The sequence below is a fragment of the Silurus aristotelis genome, assembly GCF_946808225.1.
Source record: "Silurus aristotelis genome assembly, chromosome: 18".
NCBI lineage: Eukaryota > Metazoa > Chordata > Actinopteri > Siluriformes > Siluridae > Silurus > Silurus aristotelis.
The window spans coordinates 18,817,142-18,829,558 of record NC_139591.1 but is presented as its reverse complement, the minus strand read 5'-3'; the positions used below and the strand labels follow the sequence as shown (position 1 = coordinate 18,829,558).

General features: G+C 38.4%; 1 long non-coding RNA gene across 2 annotated transcripts; it reads left to right on the top strand.

The window, feature by feature from the left end:
• Window positions 1-7,296: 7,296 nt before the first annotated feature.
• LOC310740981 lies at window positions 7,297-9,168 on the top strand. 2 transcript variants are annotated; one of them, XR_014537807.1, is made up of 3 exons: window positions 7,297-7,454; window positions 8,587-8,715; window positions 8,826-9,168. It is a non-coding gene; the product is annotated as an uncharacterized lncRNA (long non-coding RNA). The 2 variants fall into 2 exon arrangements; XR_014537808.1 differs by lacking the exon at window positions 7,297-7,454 and adding an exon at window positions 8,189-8,382.
• Window positions 9,169-12,417: the final 3,249 nt, after the last annotated feature.

Here is a 12,417-nt window from a genome sequence, read left to right as displayed (position 1 = left end):
TACAGTTTCTGGTGGGAAATTTTTTTTGACTTTTATTCATCCTCCATTATGCGTTACACGGAAACGTGGCTGTGTGAATGAATATCGGACTAGGTGCTGCAGCTGGCAGTATTCCAGCTTTTAAGAGCGAACCGCAACACAGCGCTTTCAGGCAAGATAAAGGGTGGAGCAATTAGTTCTACATGAACAATTTTTGATGCAGCCATGTGACAGTGATTTATCTTGAGTCTTTTTTTTAAAACTATGATCTTTTCTACTCGCTGTGCGAGTTCATTTATTCATTCATTCTGGACGGTGTTTACATTCCACCGCAAGCCAACATGCAGGAGGCACAGTGTGCACTTGACGACCATAGCCAGTGTGTGGCACAACAGAATTCATGTATTTTTGTCTTTTTCGAATAGAAGGAGGAAAAGAGGAAGGCCAAGGAGAAGGTTCATGGATGTGGTGAGGAAAGACATGCAGGTAATTGGTGTGAAAGAGGCAGATGTGGAGGACAGGGGGGAATGGAGACGGATGATCCGCTGTGGGGAAGCCAAAAGAAGAAGAAGAAGAAGAAGAAGAAGGAGGAGGTCAGACATGTAGACCTCAGATTTGTTTCTTTTGTGGCCTTAGGCTGCAGTTTTTAGCTTATAGCTTTTAGCTTTTTAGTGTCCATTCTTGTCAATTGTTTTAAAAGTGTTTACAACAGTAAGTGTGGTACGGCATTTTAAAAAAGAGGGAAACTTAATAGTTTCTTTCTAAGAAGTTCGTTAATTCTGTGAAATTTCCTAGCATTTCCTAGCATTTCCTAGCATCCTAGAAATTTTGGTCTGTACTGTATATATATATATTAGTACAGATTTATTAGCTGTTTCTTCAGCCCACAATAGCTGACAGAGGAGAAGAGATTGATTTGGTTGCAAATATACATACAGGGACAGTAACAAGAAAAGCTGGACATCGTAAACAAAGGTCCACAAAAACAGTTTAAAACAGTTAAGCTTTTTCAAGAACGATTTATAATTTTGGGTTTTCTTTCCCATAGAATAAATAAAAAACTGCACTACTTACATTGTTATTGTAATAACGAATCACAAACACATCCTCTGCTGCTAATCCCGGTTTATTAGGAAAGATAAGGCTCCACTGAACAACAAGCCGTAAAGCATTTTTGCTCCAAACAAACATTAGTGTTGTAATTTAGATGGTTATTCTTTTGTTTATGTCACAGAACTTTGGTTGGTGTCTGTGTGTATATGTTTCGGAATAACTTTCGCATAAAAAACAACATCTTGCTGGTTAAAAAACAAATATAGCTTGTAGAATATAGTGTTACAAAACAAATGAAACCACACACACTAAAATAAATTAATAAATAAAATAGAACAACAGTAAAAGAGGCGAAATATCGGGCTTGAGTCTACAATCCATAGGCAGGTGCCCAGGTGACATTTATTATGCACCACCTATCATTTCAAACCTTTTATTTTCAGCCAGTAGCATTATGGAAACAATAACTTTCTTTTCGGCTTCTCCCGTTAGGGGTCGCCACAGCGGATCCTCCGCACGTTTGATTTGGCACATGTTTTACGCTGGATGCCCTTCCTAACGCAACCCTCCCCAATTTATCCGGGCTTGGGACCGGCACTAAAAGTGGCTGGGGATGGTTCCCTGACCGGGAATCGAACCCGGGTCGCAGCGGTGGGAGCGCTGCATCTTAACCACTAGACCACCAGGGGACCAGCATTATGGAAACAATGATTGATGGAAAATGTAGCCAATTAGTGCAGGATTCTAACGATATATGGGGGGAATTTTATTCCCCATGTGTAAAAAGTTAGTTTTATCACTCTTTACAAACTCTTACTGGTCACATGTGCAGTGACGCCCCAGGAAGTGATGCAGCTCTCAGGTCCGAACAGACAGCTGTTTTCAGTATCAATAGCCAAACATGTATAACAATATCCTTTAATGGTCAGCCATTAATTTATATGCAGAATGTATGAATAGAGTATGAATGGCCACCTGATTTAGGCAGGTGATAAATGTTTGTAGGAATCTCATTTGTAATGAAAATCTTTATAAAATGTGAAACATAAACTCATAAGACGTGAATTTCAACCCAGTACATTTCTTGATTGCTCCAGGACTGATTTATTGTATTTATATATGAAATAAAAAATGATAATGTTTAATGCAGGAAATGTATATACATGGCACTTCATCATCTATAACTTAATATCTTTTTGAGCAATATTAACTTTGATGATGACAGTAAAGCTCAAAGTGTCTTCTTTCCAATGATATCTAAATATCTGTGTATGTTGCACATTTTTGTCAGGAACTGTTAACATTTAATGTTAGGTAGGGCATTTTCAGCTGTGAGTTCTCAGATAAATTTTTCATGATATCTGCATTCAATTTAAAATATAAACTCATGAGACATGTGGCTTTTAACCAATTACACTTCTGGATTGCTCCAGGACTGATTTCATGTATTTATATATGAAGGGAAAAAAATGTTAAATTCAGGAAATTTAAATTCACGGTACACTTATCATCACCTATACGTTTTTATAACTTATTATCTTTTTAAGCAATATCAACTTTAAATAATGGACAGTAAAGCTCAAAATGTCTTATTTAAAACATTTTGTTAAATGTGTATGTAGCCCACTTTTATCAGGAAGTGTTAACATTTACAGTTAGTTAGGGTTTTTTTTTTTTGTCCCAAAATCTGTGACGAAGGCTAACTTCCCAATCACTACCTTACATGAAAGTTTACAGTGTCCCCTCAAACAAATGCATTTCTGTTTCTCAAAAAGGTGCTAGCATGTCTTTTCCCTTGTCTATATTAGATATATTTGCTCTTGCTAGTTAAACATAAAAAGCAAACCCAAATAAAGAGCAAGGGTCACAAACATGTTTTGATCATCCAGATAATAGTGATATCAGTCATAATGTTTAATCATTAACTCTTAAAAAACTGTAGATAATTAACTTTACCTAAGATGATGTGCCCTACTCCCTAATGCTACTATGGAAAATAATCATTGATAGGGTATGTAATAAGCTACTGTCTTACTGTTTCTACCTTAAAGTACAATCTTTTTTCCATTACAGTAGGTTCTCTGATGCTATGTAACCAGCAGATACACTGATTAGATTTAAAGAATTGATTTCAAGTACATTGTAAATGCTGACCAGAAGTATGTGCACTCCTGATTATCAATTATTCAAACCCGATTCCAAAAAAGATGGGACACTGTACAAATTGTAAATAAAAAAGGAATGCAATAAATTACAAATTTCATAAACTTATATTTTATTCACAATAGAATATAGATAACATATCAAATGTTGACAGTGGCACGTTTTGAAATGTCATGCCAAATATTGGCTCATTCTGGATTTCATGAGAGCTACACATTCCAAAAAGGTTGGGACAGTTAGCAATAAGAGGCCGGAAAATTGCAAAGAGTTTGAAGTTATCATCATCTACAATGCATAATATCATCCAAAGATTCAGAGAATCTGGAACAATCTTTGTGCGTAAGGGTCAAGGCATGAAAACCATACTGGATGCCCGTGATCTTCTGGCCCTTAGACAGCATTGCATCACATACAGGAATGCTAATTTTAAGATAATCACAACATGGGCACAGGAATATTTCCAGAAAACATTGTCGGTGAACACAATCCACCATGCCATTTGCAGGCTAAAACTCTATAAGTCAAAAAAGAAGCCATATCCAAACATGATCCAGGAGTGCAGGCATTTTATCTGGGCCAACGCTCATTTAAAATAGGCTGTGGCAAAGTGTAAAACTGTTCTGTGGTCAGACAAATCAAAATTTGAAGTTCTTTTTGGAAAAATGGGACTCCATGTCATCCGGACTAAAGAGGATAAGGACAACCCAAGTTGTTATCAGCGCTCAGTTCTGGAGCCTGCATCTCTGATGGTATGGGGTTGCATGAGTGCGTGTGGCATGGGCAGCTTACACATCTGTAAAGGCACCATCAATGCTGAAAGGTATATCCAAGTCTAAAAATAGAACAACATATGCTCCAATCCAGATGTCATCTTTTTCAGGGAAGACCTTGCATTTTCCAACATGACAATGCCAGACCAAATACTGCATCAATTACAACATCATGGCTACGTAGAAGAAGAATCCGGGTACTGAAATGGCCAGCCTGCAGTCTAGATCTTTCACCCATAGAAAACAATTGCCGCATCATAAAGAGGGAGAAAACCTAAGACAGTTGAGCAAATAGAAGCCTGTATTAGACAAGAATGGGACAACATTCCTATTCCTAAACATGAGCAACTTGTCTCCTCAGTCCCCAGACGTTTGCAGACTGTTATAAAAAGAAGAGGGGATGCCACACAGTGGTAAGCATGGCCTTGTTCCAACTTTTTTAAGATGTGTTAATGCCATGAAATTTAAAATCAACATACTTTTCCCTTAAAATGATAGATTTTCTCAGTTTAACATTTTATATGTCATCTATGTTGTATTCTGAATAAAATATTGAAATTTGAAACTTCCACATCATTGCATTCTGTTTTTATTCACAATTCGTACAGTGTCTCAACTTTTTTGGAAGTGGGTTTGTTCACTGTAGCTTTATAGTTCCTTTCAGGAATTCAACCTGCGTCACAATGCTTTGGGAATGCTTTCGCGTTGATCACGCTCTGAACCACGTGACTTCACCGACATCAGGACCAGGAAGCTACAAAATTTGCATGCAGTGGAGCTGACGGCAGCTTCTGTTTGTTGAAGCTTGAAAAGCAAGCAGAATTTATGATTTGTCATTTGCTTGGGAGAGGAGCATCCTCTGACATGGAGACGGGCAAGCTTTTTACCGGATCTGAACACTGAGGTGTCCAGGTCCTGGAATAGCCCACCTCTTCACCCGACAAGCCTCGCTGTATGCAAACGTGGTGTGGATGAAAGAGTGTGGCTATGGGACGATGCCACGGGTGTAAGAGACGCTAGCTGGCTATATCTCCCCGGGTGTAGCGTCGTCCCATAAGGCCTCGGTATTGCCCACTAAACCATTGCAAACCACATCAGTTTTAGTTTTTTCAAATGGTAGCACCAGCCTGGCATTGAGGGTGGTGTACTCCTTATTACATTGTGCCTGTCCCTCCTCAGCACCACCGGGAGGTCAGGGAGTTAACCCTGCCACAGAATGTGCTCCAGTGCCCAGTGGGCAGTCGCTGGGTAAACACCCTTTGATGACGTTTCTTGCACGGCACTCGAAGGCTGAGGCCCGGGATGCGACCCAGAGTGCCTGTATGAGACTTAGCCGAGCCGATGGCTGATGTGGCCCCCTAGGTATCTGTCTATAAAGACAGCTTTTCTTCTGGCTATAATCCTTCCTGGAAAGGGTCAGGAACCCACAGGCTCCTTCCTCTACCCTAAACCAGCTTTTGTACCTAAGGTGCCCACAGCTACCCCACGATCTCTCGTGCTGCAGGCATTTTACTCTCCACCCTTCAAACCAATGACCAGGAGAGGCGAGCAGGACAAGGCCATGGAATAATCCAAAGTTTATCTACTATGGCCGCTATAGAAAAGGGTTTCCTGTCAACAAGCAGCCTCTCAGTAGGTGGATTGTGGATGCTATCTCATCTTCATATAAGTCCTCTGGTCTTCCCGCTTCTTTCGGGGTTTAAGGCTCACTCCACTCGGAGTGTGGCGGCCTCTATGCCTGGTCCGCTAGAGTCCCACTCCAGGACATTTTGCAATGCTGCAGGCTGGTCCACCCCTCTGACCGTTGTCAGGTTTTACGACCTTGACCTTATAGCCACTACCGGCTCCTCTGTCCTGTTCTCTGGTTGTACTCTAACACTAGGCAAGGATGTGTCAGTGTGGCATGATTGGACACTCGTTCCCAAAGCATTGTGACTCAGCTCAAGTTCCTGAAAGGGAACGTCTTTAGGTTGCGTATGTAACCCTAGTTCCCTGAGAAAACAAGATGCTGCGTCTCCGAGCCACACTCTTATTCGTAGAAAAGATCGTCAGCTACACTTCATACGCATTTTGTTGCTTCCTGGTCGTGACATCGCCCTTCCGGTGACGTTGCATCTTGTCGTTGGCCGATTTACATACGTAATTCAAAGGGTGAGCAACGCAGTCTCGTTCCCTCAACGCAGTCTCGTTCCTTTAGGAACCTATGTTTACATACATAAACAATTTGCTGGAACTAAGAGATTCACTTTCTCCCACAACCTCAACAAAAGCTCTAAAGCAGTGGAGTCAAACTCAATTGCACAGGGGGCCAAAACTTAAAGCACACTTTAGGTTGTGGGCCAAACAGGATAAACATTTATTGAACACACAAAACAGTTTTTTATTTTTTTTTACATAAATATGAATAAAAAACAGACAGGAATATTATTGCAGAATAAATAAACTTAAACTTTGAATAACTTAAAATATTTTGCTCTCCGGTTTTGAAACGCTCTGTTTTTAGAATCAACTTTTCTCTTCACCATTGTGAGGAGCTTCACTTTATAATAGGGTTAAATACATCAACAGAAGCTCGACTTGATTGACGCTGGAATGTTCCCATGTAGCCTAGCGTTCGGTAAGGCAGCTGAAGCGCTGCATTATGAGATCTGTAGTTTGTGTTATCAGCGCTTGATATCACTGGGCCATTAATAACAATAATAATAGATCTACAGTATGGGGTCCCCTGGTGGTCTAGTGGTTAAGATGCAGCGCTCTCACCGCTGCAACCCGGGTTCGATCCCCGGTCAGGGACCCATCCCCAGCCACTCTCAGTGCCGGTCCCAAGCCCGGATAAATTGGGGAGGGTTGCGTTAGGAAGGGCATCCAGCGTAAAAACATATGCCAAATCAAAAACGTGCGGAGGATCCACTGCGCCGACCCCTAACGGGAGAAGCCGAAAGAAAGTTTAATAGATCTACAGTATATAAAATCATCTCGCGGGCCAGAGATAATTGTAGGTCGCGCTGGATTTGGCCCACAGGCCTGAGTTTGACACCCCTGCTCTAATGCTGTAATCTTAAAAGAGTTGTGCATAAATAAATGCCCCCAATTATGAATAAACTGAAGTGATGAAGCAAAGAAGAGTGGATTAAAATGTCAACAGAAAACATACAGTATATTTCAACTTTCAACTTGGTGCTGAAGGTGAATCTACATGTTTACTGAACTCAAGAATAGAGATTTCTGTAAATTACGACAGTTTATCATGGTGGGAAGGGCTTTACCAGAATAGAGTGATGCAACTCAGTAATCATTAGCACTTCTTAAAAGCAATAAGTTCATCTTTGTGTTTCAGAAATTTTTTGACAATGAAGTCCATCATATTTACAGTGTTGGCTCTGCTTGTGTGTGTGACTTGGGCTAAATTTCTTTCAGATGATAAAGATGAAACTTTAATATCAGCAGGAGTTACATCCAAAAATGAGCAGACAGAGCTCGGTGCTGAAGGTAAATATATATGACATTTATTTGATAAATACTTGATAAATGTGTATTTTATATATATACATATATATATATTTAATAGGGGTGTAATGGCAAACAGTGCATAACAGTTGAAATGTTAATTACAATTTTAAATAAAATGCCTGCTTGGTTAAATAATATATAAAGTAATATTTAAAAAAAATTTTTCTATAAAACAAAAAAGAATAAATCAAATTAATGCAGTAAGCTTTTTTATTATATTGATTGAATTTATTAATAATTAAATTGGCACAGTTTAAATACATTAATCACATTTAATAATGAATGTAATACTAAAACATTTGTTAGACCCTATTTGGGACTATGTGTGTTTTACATTTACATATTATACATAATATTTAAATTTCTTAAGATATGTTCTGCTTATCTGATCTACTTATTTCAGCATATTTTATAAAATGTTTTAATTCCTTCCATCCTTTATTCATTCTCTGCCTCAATATGGAGAATTCTCAGGATTTGCTCTTTTCAAGAAAAATTATTGAAGCAAATCTACTGTATATCGCTATTGTTAGCTATCACAGAATTTTGTGCATGCACAAACCAGCATCAGTGACTGCTTTTAAATGCCTTTTATTGACTTACCAGTAAGTGTGTGTGAGAAATAAACTGCTAGTCAGTGTTTAGAAATATTGGTTGCTTCAGTGACATTAGTCACTTCTCAGATTTAAAAAGAAGTCTATGAAAATATTTTTACAGTGCTAGCTGCAACAGCCAATGTATTTGAACAGGCAATAAACAAACACAGTAATTGAGTAAACACAAATCTCTTAACGCAGTAAAATGTTAAAGAGTCATAATTTAGTGGAAGTGCACTGACTTAGGGGAAAAAGGTCAACAAACAGGTGTCTGAAAAAGATGGCAGCCTTGTTGGTTTTAACAAATGCAGGTACCGAATCTCTTTTTGAACTGTTTATGCAGTGAATTAGTACTTTGTCTTTTTTCCTCTGGTAAATCAGTTGATATGTTGGTAGATGTTTCACATTAATGTTAAGAGATTTGTTCTTATAGCCATATTGAGAATTTTTTTTTATTATTTTGTGTTTTGATTTCTTTCTTATTTATTCATTTATCACTGTATTTGCAATCACAGACAATACAAAGTTGGCTTTCTCAGTTGGATCGGGAATTCAGGGAACCTATGGACCCTTCAACACAGAAGTCACCTTGAGCTTTACCAATGTGTTAACAAATGTTGGAAACGCCTACAGTCCCCACACTGGTACTTTCACATGAGCATAAACAAAAATATAACTTTTTGTCCTTTTCAATATAACAGTACTCTTTAAATGCTCTTTATCTTTCTTTCTTTGTTTTTTTTTGTTGCTGCAGGAATTTTCAAAGCACCAGTGAGAGGCGTCTATCACTTCTCAGTTTCTGTCTTTGGGAACAGTAACACTTATGTTGAAGTATATTTAATGAAGAATGTGCATCGAATTTTTGGATTGTCAGAGTCTCCTAAAGGATCCAACATGTCTATTAGCCGAGCTATCAACCTCCTACTGGAAAAGGGCGATGAGATTTACTTAAAGCTTCGAACCGGCTGTCAGATTTATGATGATGGCCAAACATACAACACTTTCAGTGGTTTTCTCCTTTTCCCAATGTAGATTTATATAGAGAGAATATGAGGGTAATTTGTTCTGCATGTTGATTGCTGCATATGAGGGTTCTGGATAAACGTTGTCTCATTTCGCTGTTTACTGCATCAGCTATATATGGTTGAAATGACAATAAAAGCTTCTTGACTTTACTTGACTTGATGAAAGTAGGAATCTGAGACTGTGCATTTTAAAAAAGAAATAAAATTTGCAAAAAGAAAACAAGTTCCATGTGATTATATAAACATGTGTAAATTTTATATATATACATTTATCTTTGGTAATGCTGCCATTACATGTGGAGTTCATAATATACGTGTACACATTAGTATACAACACACACACACACACACACACACACACACACACACACACACACACACACACACACACACAAACACACACACACACACACACACACACACACACACACACACACACACACACACACACACACACACACACACAGAGAGAGAGAGAGAGAGAGAGAGAGAGAGAGAGAGAGAGAGAGAGAGAGAGAGAGAGAAAATGCATGTTTTCCCTTAATTTCTGAAGGAAGTGTGTAATTGAGGTGAAGAGAGTTACTGATATGGTTATGAACATGAAGCTGGAAGTTGAAGAGATGATGATAAACGTCATCGGTGCCTATGCTCCACAAGCCGGATCTGAGATGGAGGAGAAGTAAAAATTCTGGAGTGAGTTAGAAGAAGTGGTAGAAGGTGAACATAGGAATGAACAATTGGTAAATGGGACAAACTCCTACACATTTCTCTTTCCATCCACACAATGGTAGAACAGTTTAAACCCACCTCCAATGTTACTGGCCTTACTCCCTTTCCACATGGTCTCATGAACACACAACATATCTACCTTTCTCCTCTCCATCATATCAGCTACCTCTCTCCCTTTACCCGTCATAGTACCAACATTTAAAGTACGAACCCAAACCTCCACTCTGCTACACTTCTCCTTTTGCTGCTGTCTCTGTAGACGTCTTCCTCCTCTCCTTCTCCTCCTTTGGCCAACAGTGGACCAATTTTCACCGGTACCCTGTTGGCTAACGATACCTGTGGTGGTTGTTGGTTACCGGGCCTCGACCGATCCAGTATGAATTTCTCTTTTGTGATCCGCATGTTTGATTTGGCACATGGTTTACGCTGGATGCCCTTCCTAACGCAACCCTCCCTATTTATCCGGGCTTGGGACCGGCACTAAGAGTGCACTGGCTTGTGCAACCCTAATGGCTATTATTATTATTATTATTATTATTATTATTATTATTATTATTATTATTATTATTATTACATCTATTGGAGTTGCCTGAATCAAAAGTCAACTCCCATAGATGGTATGAGAAAAATTAATAAAGCTAAAAACAACATACATTCCTCCCTAATTTCAAATCTTCTTCTTCTTCTTCTTCTTCTTCTTCTTCTTCTTCTTCTTCTTCTTCTTCTTCTTACTTTCTTCTTCTCCTTCTTCTTCTTCTTTTGCTCTTCTTCTTCTTCTTCTTCTTCTTCTTCTCCCTCCTCCTGTTCTTCTTCTTTTTCTTTTTTTTCTTCTTCTTCTTTTCCTTCTTCTTTCTCCTCCTCCTTCTCTTCTTCTTCTTCTTCTTCTTCTTCTTCTTCTTTTCCTTCTTCTTTCTCCTCCTCCTTCTCTTCTTCTTCTTCTTCTTCTTCTTTTCCTCTTCTTCTTTTTCTTATGAACATGCTGCAAAAAAACCCTGAACAAATAAATAAAAATTGTGCTTTTAAGTAAACGTTAATATAACAACAAATAAAACAATCAGATTTCTTTGCTCTTTGCCATTTTATAAAAAAATAATCTTAAACTTTAAATAAAAAAATTTTCTTTTCATAAAAATATCTCCTGTCAAACACAAGATGTCTCACACCTTCATCATGCAGCTCTTCAGAGACTCTCCCTCTCTAAATAACCGGCTGATGTGGCTCTGATTTCTCCTCTGCTTTCACACCAGTATAACTTTTTGATTTTGCTTTGGTGAAAAATATCTGCTGAAATGTCAGATTCTTCTTTAACTCTTCCACTTTCTGCTCTGCATTCAGGTTTTTCAGATATCCTGATGTTTTGTCTCGTAGTTCCATCTTAGATTGAATTCCTTAATTACAGCCACATTCACTCCACAAATAAGACACACGGATTTACCGGCAGTGTCAGAACATATACTCAGAATTCCATCGGATTTGAAAGGCTCTGTTTTCAAATCAACTTTTCTCTTTCCCATTGTGAGGGGCTTCAAAATAACTTTATAATAGGGTTAAATACATTAACAGAAGCTCGACTTGATTGACGCTGGAATGTTCCCAGGTAGCCTAGCGTTCGGTAAGGCAGCTGAAGCGCTTCTTTATGGGATCTGTAGTTTGTGTTATCAGCGCTTCATATCACCGGGCCATTAATAACAATAATAATAGATCTATATAAAATCATCTCGCAGGCCAGAGATAATTGTATGTCGGGCCGGATTTGGCCCGCGGGCCTGAGTTTGACACCCCTGCTCTAATGCTCTAATCTTACATCTGGACACATTATTTTATCAAATGTTTTAATTCCTTCCATCCTTTATTCTTTCACTGCCTCAATATCACTGCCTCAATAAAGCATCAGTGACTGCTTTAAAATGCCTTTCATTGACTTACCAGTAAGTGTGTGTGTGAGAAATTAACTGCTGGAACAAGTCAGTGTTTAGAAATATTGGTTGCCTCAATGACATTAGTCACTTCTCAGATTCCAACAGAATTCTATGGAAAGATTTTTACAGTGCTAGCTGCAACAGCCAATTTATATGAACAGGCAATAAACTAACACATGAGTTGAGTAAATACAAATCTCGAAACGCAGTAAAATGACAAAGAGTCATCATTTTATGGACGTGCACTGACTTTGGACTTAGGGGGAAAAGGTCAACAAACAGGTGTCTAAGAAAGATGGCAGCCTTGTCAGATTTAACAAATGCAGGTACAGAATCTCTTTTTTAACTGTTTATGCAGTGGATCAGTACTTTGTTTTTTCTTTGGTAAAGCATGTGATATGTTGGTAGAGGTTTCACATGACCTGTTTGAAGTCCTCAAGGTTGAGAGATTTGTTCTTATAGCCATATTGTACAAATTAAGAAATTGTTTTTATTTTGTGTTTTGATTTCTTTCTTATTCATTCATTTATCACCGGATTTGCAGAACAAAGTTGAGTTGAGGCTTCATACCGGCTGTCAGATTTATGATGATGGCCAAACATACAACACTTTCAGTGGCTTTCTCCTTTTCCCAATGTAGATTTATATAGAGAGAATATGAGGGTAATTTGTT